Source organism: Ictidomys tridecemlineatus, chromosome 3, assembly GCF_052094955.1.
Source record: "Ictidomys tridecemlineatus isolate mIctTri1 chromosome 3, mIctTri1.hap1, whole genome shotgun sequence".
Classification (NCBI taxonomy): domain Eukaryota; kingdom Metazoa; phylum Chordata; class Mammalia; order Rodentia; family Sciuridae; genus Ictidomys; species Ictidomys tridecemlineatus.
In genome coordinates this window covers 97,754,003-97,771,225 of record NC_135479.1, presented here as the reverse complement: position 1 = coordinate 97,771,225, position 17,223 = coordinate 97,754,003, and the positions used below count along the sequence as shown (strand labels likewise).

The window sequence follows — 17,223 nt, the reverse complement described above, 5'->3', positions numbered from 1 at the left end:
AAATGCAGGAGCTAATTCCTGGTGATTTGTCACTGGCCCCTATGAATCCACCTGCCACATCCTTGGATGGTTTATTCCCTTGGAGGGGCAACACAACCATCCAGTGGATGGGTCCTGGCTCACTGTCCTTGTCATTCCATGATAATCCTCCCCCTTCAAGGAAAAGCAGGGGTCTCCTAAGTGTCCATGCTAAAAGCATCACATCCACAAAGTCTGAATGACAAGTTTTTCTTCTTCCTCTCAGAAATGCTAAGAACCCGGAACTCCATGCAGCCTTGACCAGGGACAATAAGAAATTCAAGTTAGCTTTGATTGCAGGGATAGAGTAAGAAACCGGGCAGCAAGACCACCAGCCTGTTGGTGCCATTCTGCCAAGACTGGAGATGCTTCAGGTGCCAAAGAGCTAAGGAGACAGGAGATAGGTTAGGACTGGGAAGAAAGCTGTGAAAAGCAACTAAATGCACACTACTTAAGAAAAGGAAATGTGAGCTGGGGATGTGGCTCAAGTGTTAGCACACTCGCCTGGCATGCATGTGGCCTGGGTTCAATCCTCAGCACCACATACAAATAAAGATGCTGTGTCCACCAAAAAATAAAAAATAAATATTAAAATTCTCTCTCTCTCTCTCTCTCTCTCTCTCTCTCTCTCTCTCTCTCTCTCTCTCTCTCTCTCTCTCTTTTAAAAAAAGAAAAAAGAAAAGAAAAGGAAATATGCTGACCCGATTCCACCACGCAGTCCTCAAAACGCTACTCATTTCTTCTTCTTCAAAGTTTATTTTTTAATCCCTACTGGGGGGTAGGGGTGTGTGCAGAAGGTGACCCCTCCTCCTCTGAGGATCCAGTCAAAGTAAAATTTATGGGCTGGGGATGTAGCCCAATGGCTGAGCTCTTGCTTAACACACTCAAGGCCTGGTTTGAGCCCCAGCACTGCAAATAAAATAAAATTTATAAAGTCACCCATGAGTAAATAAGACAAAAGCAAATGTCATTTGTATGAAGATACTATTTTTTACGTATCAGATTAGCAAAAATAAAAAAAAAATCCATAAAGCTTCACAGTATGAGGTTGGTGTAAAGAAACTAACACTGTGATACATTTCTTTTTATTGTACCATGCCTGGCAACACTGTGATACATTTCTAATAGGAATAAAAATTGTACAAACTTTAGGAAGGTCAATTTAATAATATTTACCAAAATTACAAAGCCAGCATGGTGGCACACGCCTGTAATCCCAGTGGCTCTGGAGGCTGAGACAGAAGGATCTGAGTTCAAAGCCAACCTCAGCAAAAGTGAGGCACTCAGCAACTCGGTGAGACCCTGTCTCTAAATAAAATACAAAATAAGGCTGGGGATGTGGCTCAGTGGTCGAGTACCCCTGAGTTCAATCCCCAGTACCACCCACCAAAAGAAAAATTACAATCCTACCTTTAAAAGTATATCCTATGGCTATATATGGAACATACACAAACTTGTGTACATATAGGATTATTCACTGTACCATTGTTTGCAAAAGATTAGAGAAATCCTAATTATCAGTTCATATGGTAAAGTTGTAGTACATCCGTGAAGTAGAAATATGTAGCCATTAAATAACAAATAAATACCCTGTAATGGAATAGGACTTTCTAGTTTCTTCTACCCACAGATACATCAATTTGAAAAACTAGCAATACATGGAAGCTCTAAGGAAACCAGGTGAGAGATTATAGCACCTGAAAATAGCACAGATATTAAGAAAATAATGGCAATAAAGAAGTTTAGTTGCTTTAAAGTCAGAAGAAATGTTGTGAATCCTGACACATCACATCCACAAAGTCTGAATAGGACACATTAAATAGGATAGGAAGAGAATTTTAGGTCACCCAATCATCACTCCCCAGACCCAAGCAGCACAGCATGGAGAGAGAACCTCCCTGTGGGGAAGGTGAGGGAAATGAATGCTGGACTTTGCATCAGACCCAACACTGGGCCTATACCAGCAACTCAACAAAGCTGAGAAGGCTCCCAAGACCTCAGACTCCAGCCCCAGTGCCTAAGATTGACCCTCCAGACCCCCCCTGGTGCCAGCCCCAGGCTCCAGACCTGCCAAGTAGACTCAGCCTCCACACAGGTCTGTCACACTGGTCCACTAGACTGACCCCAGCTGCTAAAGGCTCTGGATTGGCCCCAGTATTACAAGGCTTGTGACTCTTCCATGCCAATAAAACCCCCATGAACTCAGGCTCTAGGACCACCCTCCTGAACCCAAGATCCAGGCCAAACCCCAAGGATCCAGATGCCTGCTGACCAGCCTGCACCATACTACCATGCATGAGGACTCCAGCAACAAGCCCTCCCACAGACCACACCAGGCAACCTGTGCAGAATCTCTGAACGGCTGGTTGGTGAAAGGGTTTCTCAGACAAAGCCAGACTGCAAAAACTGGTGTAAGTTCCTACTTCTTCAAATAGGCAGGCACCATTACCTGACCATATCAGGGAAATAAGATACCACTAAAGAACAAAATAAAGCACCAGTAATCAACAATAAAGAAATGGAGATGGATGAACTGCCCAGCAAAGAATACATTATAATTGTTTTAAGGAAACACTGTGAAATCTTTTTTTTTAAAGAGAGAGAGAGAATTTTAATATTTATTTTTTAGTATTTGGCGGACACAACATCTTTGTTTGTATATGAGGATCGAACCTGGGCCGCACACATGCCAGGCGAGCACGTTACCGCTTGAGCCACATCCCCAGCCCAAGAACTCTTAAGAAAGTTCAATGAAATCAGAAAAAACAGTAACAACCAAAAGAGAAATTTAACAGTGACTGAGATTATTTTTTTTTAATCAAACAAATTTGGGAAACTAAAAATACAATTAAATAAATGAAAAAAATGCAATAGAGAACATCAATAGGAAAACTGGTAACAGAGAAAGAAAGAATCTGTAGCTGGGCATGGTGGCACACACCTGTAACCCCAGTAAGAGGGAGGCTAAGGCAGAAGAATTGCTGAGTTCAGGGCAAGCCTGGGCAACTTGGTGAGACCATAGCCCATATTATTTTTAATTGTTTGGTTTTGTTTTTTTTAACTGTCCTAGGGATGTAGTTCAGTGGTAGAGCACCCCTAGGTCCAACCTCCAGTACCACAAAAAAAAGAAAAATTAAATCTGTGAGCTTATGAACTCAGAGACAGGTTACTTGATATATAGAATCAGAGAAGAGGGCTGGGGATGTGGCTCAAGCGGTAGCGCGCTCGCCTAGCATGCGTGCGGCCCAGGTTCGATCCTCAGCAGCACCACATACCAACAGAGATGTTGTGTCCGCCGAGAACTAAGAAAAAATAAATAAATGTTAAAATTCTCTCTCTCTGTCCCTCTCTCTCACTCTCTTTTAAAAAAAAAAAAAAGAATCAGAGAAGAAAAAAAAATAATGAAAACAAATGAAGCAAATTTATGATTCATGGGGCAGCATCAAAAGAGCAAATATTTGAATTATAGAAGTTAAAGAAGGAAAAGGGAAAGATAAAGAGCCACGAAATGTACTTAAAGAAATAATAGCACAGAACTTTTCAAATTTGGAGAAAGATATAAATATCCAGGTATGGAAAGATCAAGGGTCTCTAATCAGATTCAATTCAAACATGACACTAAGACATACTACAACCAAATACCAAAACCAAAGACAGAACCAAGCAGGAGGAGAAAAGCAGCTTATCACATACAAAGAGTCCAATACCCCTCACAGTAGACTTCTCAGTGGAAACCTTAGAGGTCAGGAGAGAGTGGAATGATATTTTTAAAGTACAAACAGGAGAAAAACTGCCAAGAACACTTTACCCAACAAAGCTGTCCTTTGGGAGATAAAGGCTTTCCCAGATAAACAAAAGCTAAGGCAGCTCATCACCATTACAGCTGTCTTACTAGACAAGCTAAAGGCAACTCTTCAAAGTGAAAAGATAGTAATAAGTAACACAAAAATATGGAAGTATGAAACTCAACAGTAAAATTAAGTACCCAGTTAAATGCAGACTATTGCAATGCTATAATGGTGGTGTACAAATCACTTACATCTTCAGTAGGAAGATAAAAAGACCAAAAGAAATTTAAGCAATATCCAATGTAAAAATATAGACTGTGGCATTCAAAACAAAATGAGCTGGGCATGGTGGTGCATGCTGTAAGCTCCTGACTATGGAGTCTGTGAAAAAGGCTGGGTGTAACTCTGGAGTAGAGTACCCCTGGCTTCAATCCACAGTGAGGAAGAGGAAGAGGAGGAAGAACAAGAAGAAGAGGAGCAGGAGGAAGTGAAGAAGGGGGCGGGAGAGAAATAAGAGGGAGGAAGAAAAAACACTATGATTGGAGGAGGTAAAAATGTTGAGTTTTTTGGACTGGGATTGTGGTTCAGTGGTAGAGTGCTCATCCTCAGCACCACATAAATGTAAAATAAAGATATTGTGTCCACCTAAGACTTAAGAATAAATTTTTTTTTAAAGTCAAGTTTGTTTTTTTTTTAATGGGATCAAAATGATCACCTCAGAGTGGCATACTACAACTGTGCTTTATGTAAGCCTCACGATAAAAAAGCAAAAAACTATTGTTTTAGTCAGCTTTTTTACTCCTGAGACTAAAAAGACCCAGCAGAACAATTGTAGAGGAGGAAAAGTTTATTTAAGGGCTCATAGTTTCAGAGGTCTCAGTCCAGGGACAGTTGGATCCATGCCTAGGAGTTTAAGGTGAGGCAGGACATCAGGTGGAGTATGACAGAAGGAAGCAGCTCACATGATGATCAGGAAGCAGAGACTCCACTTGACAGATAAAAATATACCCCAGAGTCCTACTCCCAATGCCCCACCTCCTCCAGCCACATCCTATCTGCCTTTAATTACCACTCAATTAATCCCATCAGGTGATTGATACACTAATTGGATTAAGGCTTTTACAGCCCAATCATTTCCCTTACGAAACCTCTCACATTGTCTCACAAGTGAGCTTTTGGGGGATACCTCACATCCAAACCATAACATCTGTAGAAAATACAAAAAAAAATTTTAAAAATGTATCAATCCATACCAGTAGTAAAATCACCTAATCACGGGCTGGGGATGTGGCTCAAGCAGTAGGCTCAACTGGCATGTGTGCGGCCTGGGTTCGATCCTCAGCACCACATACAAACAAAGATGTTGTGTCCGCCGATAACTAAAAATATAAAATATTAAAATTCTCTCTCTCTCTCTCTCTCCCTCACTCTCTCTTTAAAAAAAAAAAATCACCTAATCACAAGAGATACACCAAAAGAAGAACAAATCAGAAAACAATTAAGAAAATGAAGTACTAAGTCCTTACCTAAGAGTAATTACCTTGAATGTGAATGGATTGAATTCTCCAATCAAAAGACAGAAAGGCTGAATGGAACTTTTAAAACCAGACCCAACTAGATGCTGTCTATAAGAAAATCTTCCCAGGTGTGGTGGTGCACACTTGTAATCTCAGCAGCTTGGGAGGCTGAGATAGGAGAATCTCAAGTTCAAAGCCAGCTTCAGCAAAAAGCGAGGCGCTAAGCAACTCAGTGAGACTCTATCTTTAAATAAAATACAAAATAGGGCTGGGGATTGGTCCAGTGGTGAGTGCCCCTGAGTTCAATCCCCAGTACCCAAAAGAAAAAAGAAACACTTCTCTCTAATAGACAGACAAATGGTGAAGGAATAGGGGTGCAGGAAGACATGGCATGCAAAGAGAAACCAAGAGAATAAGGCCGTAGCTTATGCTTCTATCAGATAAAATAGACTTTAAGTCAAATCTGTAAGAAGAGACAAGGGAGGTCAGTATACAATGGCCAAGCATCCAATTCTTCAAGAGAACATAATAATTGTAAATATACATCCACCAACAGAGGTGCACATAATAGATAGAGCAAGTAACAATAGATCTGAAGGAGGGAGAGGCTCAAGCCCACCTTCAACAATGAACAGATCATCCAGAGAGAAAACTGATAAGAAAACAGCAGACCAGAAGAACCCTTCAGATCAAAGGGACTTTAAAGATAGACACTACCCACAGCAGCAGACACACATCCTTCTCAAGGACATGTGAACTTTCTCCAGGACAGACCAAGGGTTAGGCCACAAAACAAATTCAAGAGGGCTGAAATCATATCAAGTATCTTTTCTGACCACAGTGTATAAAACTAGAAATCAACAACAGAAAGGGGCTGAGGGGAGAGCTTAGTGGTGTACCATTTGCTTAGCATGTATGGCTCCGGGTTCAGTTCCCAGAACAAAAAAGAAAAAGAGAAAAAGAGAGACAAAGGAAGGAGGGAAGAAAGAAGGGAAGATGGGAGGGAAGGAGGAGCAGGGAGAGAAAAGGAAAGGGGAAGAATAATGGAAGAATTTCAGAAAATTCACAAATACATAGAAATTAAACAGTATACACTGCTTCTGAACCAATGGGTCAGATAGTAAACAGGAAATTTAAAAATATCTTGAGATAAACAAAAATTGAACATACAACATACTAAAACTTACAGGATGCAAGAAATGCAGTAAATTACCCTAAGAGTATTGTTATTATTATTATTATTATTACTATTACTATTTAGTATGGGCAATTGAACCCAGGGGAACCAGACCACTGAGCCACATCTCCAGCCCTTTTGTAATTTATTTAGAGACAGGGTCTCACTGAGTCCCTTAGCGCCTTGCTTTTTTGCTGAGGCTAATTTTGAACTCCCAATCCTCCTGTTTCAGCCTCCAGAGATGCTGGGATTACAGGCAAGAGTAATTTATGGCAATAAGTGTCCACATCAATAAAGACAACTTCAAATATACAACCTAATGTTATACCTCAAGACATTAGAAAACAAGGACAAAATAAGCCCAGAGTTAGAGAGAGAGAAATAACAAAATTCAGGGTAGAGATAAATGAAATAGTGACCAGAAAAAGAAGAGATCAATAGAAATTAAGAGTTGATTTTCAGAAGAGATAAAAAGACAAACCTTCAGCTAGACTGAAAGAAATGTGATAAACCTAGAAATGGAATTCTGTTCACCCCACAGGAGAAGGGAGTCCAACAGCACAAATGCACCAGGAGGGCACTGTGTTAAGGAAAATGCCTGGCAAAGAAAGGTGAAGGCCACAGGACCTCACATCTCACCCATCTCTCAGACTGGAGAAGAGTGGTCAGCAGGGGCTGGGGCAGGGGCTGGAGGTGACAGCCGAAGGATACAGATTTCAATTAAGAGGACTATGTTCTAGAAACCTACAGCACCACATGACCACGAAGGCAGTCATCAACAGTACACTGCACCAAATCAGAAGACAGAAGGTGCTCTCTCCATGGAAGAGGTGAAGTAATACTGCCACTGGTCAGCTCAACTTAGCCACAGGATACACACATCTTAGAACAGCCTATTGTACATGACAAATACCTACAATTTTGATCCATTTACATATAAACCAGACATGGCAGCACATGCCTGTAATCCCAGTGACACAGAAGGCTGAGGCAGGAGGATCTCAAGTTCAAGACCAGCCTCAGCACCGTAGCAAGGCCCTAAGCAACTTACTGAGACCCCAACTCAAAATAAAGTAAAAAGAGAAGGACTGGGGGAGTAGTTAGTGGTAGAGAGCTTGCCTAGCATGTGCAAGGCCTCAGTACCACAAATATAAAAGAACTTTTTAAATAAATAAGAAAGTTCTATGTGCCAATATGGAAGAATAGACAAAATATATTGCTGTAAGAAAAATGCAAAAAGCAAAGATTGTGCTGGGTGAGGGATATACCTCAGTGATACCAAGCCTGCCTAGCAATGCACAAGTCCCTGGTTTGATCACCAGCATCACAAAAGAAAAAAGAAAAAAACATGTGGGTTATGCTAACATTTGATTGTTTTAAAGGATGAAAAAGGCAGAAGGCACACATGAGTATTTGAATATATATAGATATATAAACCTCTTATGTCTGGGAAAAATGCACAATAAACTAACAATGCTGTTGGTCTATGAAAGAACAAAGTGGGGGGGCATGGGAGGAAAGGGGTATGGGGGAAACTTCACTAAATGCTCTAAAATCCTAAAATGTGTAGTCCTGAGAATGTGTGTGCTCGACTCAATTATTCCTTCCCCAAAAGTAGAAATTAACATAGCAATAAGAAGAATTCAGTGATAAATAAATGCTTTTCGTCTACTCGCCAAATGGCCAAATGCGAGGTGACAGATTTCCAGGGAACACGCTGGGAACTGGTCCTGAGGAGTGTCTGCCTTTGACTGGAACTTGGACACTAAATAATAGATTTCACATTTCTCTCTTTTGACAACTGAAAAAGAAGTTGGTACACAGTTTGTGTTCACCCTCTTCCAAGTCTGGATTTTAATGATTTGTCCAATAAACAGAAAAAATACTTCCAACTCACAGCCCATTAAACACGAGAGAAGAGGCGTTGTTCCCCACTTTGGGGAAGAAAAGATTTCTCTGACATTCCCATCGGGGCACTGCTCAGGAAAACACGGTAATAATCACACGGGAATGATTTCTCTGTAGGGGAAAGAACAGCAGGCAAGAAAAGAAAAAGGACACTTTCTAGCCCTTGCTGCCCCTCTGCCAGCACCAGCCGGCAGAGTCGCCCAGGCGGAGCGGGGCCGGCTCCCATTGGTCCGCGGGTCCCGGCTGCAGCCAATAGCGATGCGCGAGGAGACGGAAGAAGAATATGAAAACCGGCAAAGCCCTCCCCAGAGGTTCTGAAAACGCGGTGGAACTCAGCGCGCTCCAGCCGGGCAATCGCCCAGGTGAAGTGGCGGAGCCTTCCGCAAAGAACAAGAAAGGGAACTGCTTCCAGTCCTTCAGGTCTCACTCTTGGGAGCCGGAGGCAGTTACTGATTTATTCCCTTGTTACTGAAACCCAAGACTTCCTTTTCTGTTTTTAACTTTAATTTGGCTTATTAAGTTGAAAGTTTCAGAAGTCACAAAAAGGGTATGCAGTGAATAGTAGCTGTCCTGTCCCCCAGCATCCTTAGTTTCCTAGATTTCACATTTCTTTCTTTTGACAACTGAAAAAGAAGTTGGTACACAGTTTGTGTTCACCCTCTTCCAAGTCTGGATTTTAATGATTTGCCCAATAAACAGAATTGTGCATGACAAATACCTACAATTTTGCATATAGATACCTCTGGAAGGAGAGATTCTATATGCATATCAGAAAAGGGTTTGCTCTCAATCCTCTTTTCTTTTTTCTCCTTTCTTTTTTGTTTTTACACAGTCACTTGTATGGAACCATCAGTCTTTAAATTGAGGGGGCTAGGGGGAAAGCCAAAGGATAATCCTAACTCCTTACATGAACACATTGCCCTTTTCTATAGAGAAATCACTTTTTTTCTTGCAGTGCCAGAGATGGAACCCGGGGCATCACCCATGTTGGGCAAGCACTTTCCAATACCTCCTGTATCACTGAAAGTTAAGGAAAAGCAGTTTAGCAAAAAGAAAATAGCATATCTAGAAAACCAAATGCAATTACCAGCAAATCAGCTCGGTTCTGGTCCAGGATTCTGAGCCCTGAAGCTTGTATGGATCTTCCAAGTTCCCACCAGGAATAAATCTGCACAGGTTTTCTCAGCTCTCCAAGATCCGATGTAAGGTCCAGAGGCCTCTTCTACTAAATTGAAGAGGGAGGGAAGTGGGGAGCTGCATTCGGGTATTTGATTCTTGTGGACTAGCAACAAGGAAGTGAAGAAGATGAAAGAGAAACTCCCGCCTTCCATTGGTTAATCAGTAACTCACACTAAACTGGACAGCCTCTGGGGACAACGTAACAGGTGGGCAAGGGCACCTGGATGGCTGGACAAATTCATAAGTTCCTTGCTAAACTCAGAAGAACCAGTCACAGAGAAAAGAGGCTGCCTGCAGGATGGGCCACAGGTAACAACTCAAGAAAGCAAATCCCAGAGAGCCCCCAGAGACCTGGCCAGTGTCCAGAGCAGAGGCTGAATTCTAAGGTGGAGTCCACACCCAATTTGAAATCCTCGTTTTTGTCCCTGCAGTCTGAGATGCAGGGAGGAGAAGAGGCCAAGAGGGAGATGTGTTTTCAGGAGTACTGTGCTACTAGGAACCAGGCATCTGCCACCCTGGCCACCAGTCGGCTGTGTGGGCATAAACATTCCTAAGCCTCAGTTCCTCCATAAGTAAACCAACTCAAAACTACTGCAGACATAAACCAGTTCAGGACAATCCAACCACAGCTCCCAGGAATCAGGCAGAGCTGTCTAAGGGGCACCCAAACTGCTGGCATAACTTAGCCATTTTCAACAACTGCCCAAGGTACTTCTGGTCCCCAGTTTGAAAAGCATTAGAAGAAAACATCATTGCAGCCGTAAGTCTCTCCACATGACATCAAGAGACATAAGCAAGCACAGTTTATATAAGATAAAACCAGTATCTGGAGATGCCAGAAAACACAAATTAAAATCATGAAGGGTCCTCTTAGACCCACCACAAGTTGACAGCAATCCAGAAGTGATAAGTGGGCCACTTTGATGTGGAGAGACCTCTAAGGAACAGAACCTAAACACGGCTCACTTCTAAACAAATAGCCAACACAGTTTATAAACAAAGTCCTGAATGTTCTCCTGGAATCAGGCCTGACTTTATAACCTCCTGAACTCCAACGCAGGGAATAGAGCTTCTCCACCACCAAAGAACTGATCAGAAACACTTTGGCCTGTCTGTACTTTACATATATTTTATATGTACATATGTATATATATGTATACATACACATATGTGGTAATTTAGTCCTGCCTTAGTGAGTAGTGACTTGATATAACAGACCATGGAGGAGACAGACTTGGATTCAAATTCCACATCAGTTCCACACTCAGACCTTGGGCAAGAAACTAACCTCTCTTGGCCGCATCAAGAACGGGATAATTGCAACTTCTCCTGATCATTGTGAGTACAAAGTGAGTGCCATCATTCAGTAAATGTTTATGAGTAACAAGTTTGTATTATGTATGTTGGAAACAAAATGATTAGGCTCTGGTCCTCGGGTACCTCATCTGGTGATTATCTGAGTTGGGAAGATAAAACATACAAATAAAAACAATACAAGGACAGGATGTCCTAATAGGATACAGGATCTAGGTTATACAGAAAAATATAATTTTTCTAATAACTGGAAAAAATGTACAAATAAAATGTTATGTTGTTAAAAAAAAAAAACAAAGTGAGTGCCATGCACATGTTAAGAACATGTGTTCATTTCATCCTTGTCTTTCAGAACATTTTAATATATTTACTGGACAAAAGAACTATCAGAAAAGCTATCCCCCTGTATTAACTCTTTTTTTTTACATTTTTAATTTTACATGGACAACAATACCTTTATTTTTGTTTATTTAGTTTTTTTATGTGTTGCTGGGGAATCAAACCCAGTGCCTCCTGCATGCTAGATAAGCACTCTACCACTGAGCCACAATCACAGCCTTGTATTAACTCTTAATCAGGCCAAAATTCTTCAGGCCAACTTAAATATATATATACTAACTGAAAAAGGACTCTTGCACCTCAGGAGTTCTCGTGATACATGTTTACAACCAAATATATTATCAGAAGGTGACTATTGACTAGTTCCACTCAGTATTAAGGAAGATCACATGAAATTGCTGACGCTTCGCCACTTCGGATTTACCATTAGAGCAATTGCCTCAGATTGCAAATACCAAGTCTGGAACAAAGATTTGATATCTGCTCTCCCTAGATTCTCTGAAAACAGCAAGATTAGAAATCAGTAACTTTGCATTTTCATCCCATCTATTAGCTATGTGGCTTTAAGAAAATCATTTAAGGCAGGGAAGGTAGATCAGTGGCAGAGTCCTTGGCTAGCATGTGCAAGGCCCTGGTTCTATCCCCCTCCCCCACATAGCAAAAAATAAATTTAAAAAAAAAAAAATAGTAACCTTGGGTTCTGATTTCCTGACTTTATAATACATGTGGTAGAGTCATCTTTTCCTGCTCTGTACTTCAATGAGCACACATCATGGGTACTAAGTACATCACACTAAGTACCTATGCAGAGCTGGTAAGAATGCTTTTAACTTTGCTATAAAAGTTCTCTTGGTTCTCCCTTCTGCATCCATCCTGTCCTCTTCCACTTTGAAGCACAGAAGACAGAAAGCTCGAGGATAATCACACAAAGCTGTGTAAACTTCTTCAGGGGTTTCTAAAAACCCACTTTTAATTTACCGCAGCCTATCACAGCAGTGCTGGATTTCTCCTTCAACAGAAATGGTCACGGTGTCAAAGAGATGCGAGCAAGTGTGCACTCAACTGTGTCTAAACGATTTTCCTTGTGACCAAAGCCAGGCTGGAATAAGCTCCTGCCAGTGGGAAGACAGAACATGCTTCCCAGGCGAGGTCCATTGTCCAAAGACCTGAGTTCTGCACCACTGCTCCGCCATTCACAGCCCGCCCTAGACAAAGAGCCTGCGCCAAGCGGGACACTGCTCAGCAAGCCGCCCGGAGCTGATGAGTATTGAGTATTAGACTATGAGCAGGTGAGGGAAGAAGACCAGGCTCCCCTTAGCCTTCTGTGCCCTAGAAATGACCAGTCCCAGGTCAGATTTTGCCACAGGTTTGCCGCGCCGTACTGGATTTCAAGAGTCTAAACTCACTGAAAGTGCCTAGAAATTATTCCAGCTCAGGTTTAAAATGTTTAACGCTCTACTCTGCCCCTTTTATCCTTCTATAACTTCATGCCCCTTCCTTTTCTCAGGGAAATATCAGTGATGATCATCCAGGTGTACAGATCAACACTGTTCCTAGAAGAGGCTGGTTCATGATGTCAGGAAACAGGGAGCCTAACAAAGGACGGCTGGACTCTCACCTTATCTTCATCTAAGAAACCTGAGAAGGCTTCTGTGGGTCTCCCAAGCCCTGCACTTGCCGGCACTGTGAGTTTAGGGCAATCTGTACTACAAAAATGTAAGCAGACAGGTGCATCCAATGTTTCCTGCCATATACAAAGTTTTCTTTAATTGCTCAAAAACTTATTTTTTTGCAAAGTTTTCACGTGTGTTTCTGAATCTAGAAGTCTGATCAGCCCCAAATCAGCTATTCTCTTAGGAGCATCAAAGGTACAGACCGCGCCCTGAAAACCTGAAGTTACATTAGAATTATTTCAAAACTCACAGCTCTTAATTGTGAGAGGAGGGATCTGGATTTATCTTGCTTTGTATATAAGTTCTGGATAAATATTTGTTAACTAAATTAATAAATTAAATACAAAACGCTGCATTAAGAATTTGTACAGGACTGCCAGTAGCTCAGTGGTGGAGCACTTGCTTAACATGTGAGGCCCCAGCGCTGCAAAAGAAAAAGAAACGATTGTCCTGGTAGTTTACATATGGCAACCGAACAAGGATCGAATTATCATGTTAAATTGTTTATAATTCTATCCATTATGAAAAAGATTTTTTTTTTAATAAATTGAAGCTGATGACCTGAGAAAACGTATCAAACAGGAGCTGTGACTTTTAACACATTTCATTCAGAGACCAATCCTGACTCCGCCCACCGCCCTCCCCTCCTTTTGTCTCCTTAGGGCCTCCCCCAGCCTGCCTCCAAGCACTCCCAATCTTCTTATCCCACTGCCTCCTGGTACAAGCAGAAACACAAGGCACTGAGAATCAGGGCGATAGAGACAGCAACAAGCCACCAGAGGGTCACAAATACCTGAACCTGAAAATTAAGTTTTTCCATTTTTAAAAAATATTTTTTTAGTTGTTGATAAACCTTTATTTTATTTATTTATACGTGGTGCTAAGAATCGAACCCAGTGCCTTACACACACCAGGCAAGTGCACTACTGCTGAGCCCCAGCCCCAGCCCCAGCCCTAAGTTTTTCTATTTCTTAATAGGAAAAGAAAGGAAAAACTCAACTGAGCTTTTTTAAAAAATATTTAAATATTTAAATATTTTTTAAATATTGTGCTCAAATATTTGAGCACCATGTCTAGCATTAGTAACAAAACCAATGGGAGAGAACTTCAACAGCATGTTATTTGCTGTCATGTGAAAAGCAATATGCGGATTATATTTGCTGATGATAGAAGGATATTATCTTAAAACTTATACCACTAATAAACACTTGCTATTCTGGAAAGCAAATTGTTTAAAAATCGGGTACCACATCATGAGGCAGGCGGATCACAAATTGGATGCCAGCCTGGGCAACTTAGCCAGACCGTGTCTCAAAAACGGCTGGTATACCTCAGTGGTAAAGGATCTTGGGTCCAATTGGGGGAAGGGGCGGTGGAATGGAATAAATGACACCCATCTTACTTCATCCAAGGTATTTTTTCCTCATTTTATTTCAGGAAAAGTATCTCCATTTTAGCTTGGTGTGGTAGCCCATGCCTGTGATCCCAGGGGCTAAGGAGGCTGAGGCAGGAGGATCTCAGGTTCAAAGCCAGCCTCGTCAATTTAGCAAGACACTGTCTCAAAATGAAAAATAAAGGGCTAAGGATGTGGCTCAGTGGTTAAATACCCCTGGGTTCAATCCCTGTTTAAAAAAAAAAAATCTCCATTTTAAACTTCAATTAGCAGTTACATTAGTTCTAGCCAGTGCTTATTTAACTGCAACTAGGACTCAATCACTCTGCCAAATATTGATGCAGTCTAAGAAAAATAAGCAAGCAGCAGCAGCTACAGTACCCACCAGATACTCTTGCCAAATGCTCGCCTGTGTGTAAACAAATGGGATTTAAAAGGCAGGATGGGGCTGTCAAGACCCAATTTAAAGAAAATGAAAATGAGCCCTACGAGCTGGAGCGCGCCTGCAACCCCAACTATTCGGGAGGCTCAGGCAGGAAAATCACAAGATCCAAGCCAGGATGGGCAACTTGATAAGACCCTGTCTCAAAATTTAAAAAATAAAAATAAAAAATACCTGGAGCTGTGGTTCAAGGGGAAGCGCCCCTGAGTTAAATCTCCAATGCCAGAAAGAAGAAAAAATAATGAGAAGGAGAGAAAATGAAAATGACCTCTTGAGATGGCTAAGTGAATTTTAACCCCTGAAAGACCAAACCATAGTAGCAGGTGGAAGAGCAATGCCTCTCCTGGGAAAGGCTCGGCTACGGACCGGCGCCTGCTCTGGCGCACCCTGGTGGGGCCACCCTCCAGGCTCCATGGTAAACCAAGGACGCCGGGCTGCAGGTGCAGGAGCTTAGCTCCGCGGAAAGCGGACGCGAGCTGTCCCGACGCTCCAGGCCAGCCAGCTGAGTTTTCAGACAGCCTTCACCAGGAAGCAAGCGTTTTATTCGTCTCCCCTACTGTGGGAGAAAAGGGGGGAGGTGCTCAGCTACTGGCCCGTAAGCAATTTTCACCATTATTTTCTATGATCAAAATGACAAGGGAGAGGAAGGGCTCCTTTCCGTTCTGCGTTTCATTCGGCTGCTGTTGATTCAGTGCTAACCTCCTAAGGTAAAGGAGATCTAAATAGACGCCAAGTTGCAAACAAAAGTCCCTGCGAGGAGCAGGCGCCGGGCCACTAGCGGTGGCGTCCCAGCCGCGCCGTCGCCATGGGAACCGCGCAGGCGCACAGCGCGCCGGCTGCCCCCGCGCGCCCCAGGAGCCCGCAACCCTCAAGACCGGCCTGCGCCCCCGCATCGCGTCCTTGGCGGGGTTCCGAGCTGGGAAGACGCTCCGAAGAGCCCAAGCCACGAAGCATGTGGCGGACACCGCGCTCCCTCGCTGGAAGCCCGATCTGCCCCCCACCGCGTCCGCGCTCCTAGGGCTCCAGCAGCGACGCTCGACCCTCCCTGCCACCGCTAGGGACCAAGAGTTTCGTCCTAACACAGTCGCACACCCACATTCTCTGGATGGCGGGACTCCACCGGCAGCGGTCTCTTTTCCCCCACCCAGCACTCGGGCAGCCGGTAGAGCGCGTCTCTCGGCGGCTGCAGAGAGCAGCTCCGCCACCTGCTCCCGGCGCGCCAGCGGCTCACTAGCCCCCCTCGCTGTACCGCTCCTTCTGCTCCCACCCTATACACACACCTTCCCAAAAAGTATGGACCTCCTCAGCTGTGCGTACTCTGCAGATGAAGGACTCTCGGAGTTCGAGGCACGTCCCGGGGCGATGAGTTACCGGCGCGTCCGCCTCCAATTGCAGACCTTACAGCAGGCCAGGAAAGACCCCCAGAAGGGCGCTTCTCCGCGTCGGCCGGCCGGACTCCAGGAGGATGGGGGAAGAGCAATCGCCGCGGCCACAACCTGCTTTCTCATTCAAATCCTCACGCTGCACTGGAGCCCCCTCCCTCCCCGCCCCGCAGCTCCCGAGGAAATCAGAACTGGAGCTCGGGGGAGTGGACTGGAGCGCCGGCGCCTTGCTGGCCCCAAGGGCTGGGCAGACCAGCGGGGGCTGGACCTGGCCCCTCCGCCTATGCCCCCTGCGGGCTCCGAGTAGACAAGGGCAAGGAGCACTGGGATTGAAGCACCTTCTCCCCGCACCTCGCAAATTTAAACAATTCCCAAATCCAGGGAATCCCCCTTGATGCTCTACTTGGGGCTGTAGTCGGGAGAGCCTGGGTGGTGGGAGGGCAAAGGAGTGCGGAAACAAAGTTGGAGGTGAGAGGAGCAGGAGCGGGATTTATGCAGCTCGCAGCAAAGTGTACGAATCACACGCGCGCGCGCGCCGGTCACCGCCTCTCCCGTTTTTTAACCATTCTAAGAAAAATAGAATGCTTAAATCAAGGAGATCTATTTTGAGTAAAGTGTAGCTAAAATTGAGGAAAGGGATGTAGGTGGTATACACTTTGTTATCTACCCCCTGGTCTTTTCTTCCGTGCCACTCCTTGGCCAAATAATCAGATTGATTTAGTAATTGGCACACTCGAGCAGTCAGCCGTGGGGCACAAGAGCACACTGGTGGAGGATGGGGGCCAGGAAAGCTTGCTGAGCAGGTGCTCGGTGTTCACGAAAAGATGAAATCTGCTGAACGTACCGGGGCAGATGCTGGAACGCTGAGTCGCTGGCCTGAGCAGCAGCGCTGTAATCCGGCTTCGAGATTCCAGGATTTGCATTTATCAGCCTTCATTCAACCTGCCCTATTGTTAGTTCAAAGCCTGGCTGGGAGGGACTGAGGACGTTGCTTCTTGCTCACCTTTCAATTTAAAATTCTCCAATAAGAAGGTCCAAGGAAAGCTGGCAGCAAGGGGTTGGCAGGGATTTTCTGGGCTTAGTGACAACGCAA

General features: G+C 43.8%; 1 protein-coding gene across 7 annotated transcripts in view; it reads right to left on the bottom strand.

The window, feature by feature from the left end:
• Positions 1-16,147, bottom strand: part of Plch1 (phospholipase C eta 1) — a 189,806-nt gene extending 173,659 nt beyond the window's left edge. For 6 of the 7 annotated variants that reach the window (XM_040269961.2, XM_040269965.2, XM_078043528.1 and 3 more), the window contains exon 1: positions 16,029-16,147. The gene's annotated coding sequence lies outside the window, so the exon portion shown is untranslated. Of the gene's footprint in view, positions 1-9,495; positions 9,515-16,028 lie in introns of those variants that run through there. The other variant, XM_078043527.1, reaches the window with a different exon arrangement.
• Between the last annotated feature and the right edge of the window lie 1,076 nt (positions 16,148-17,223).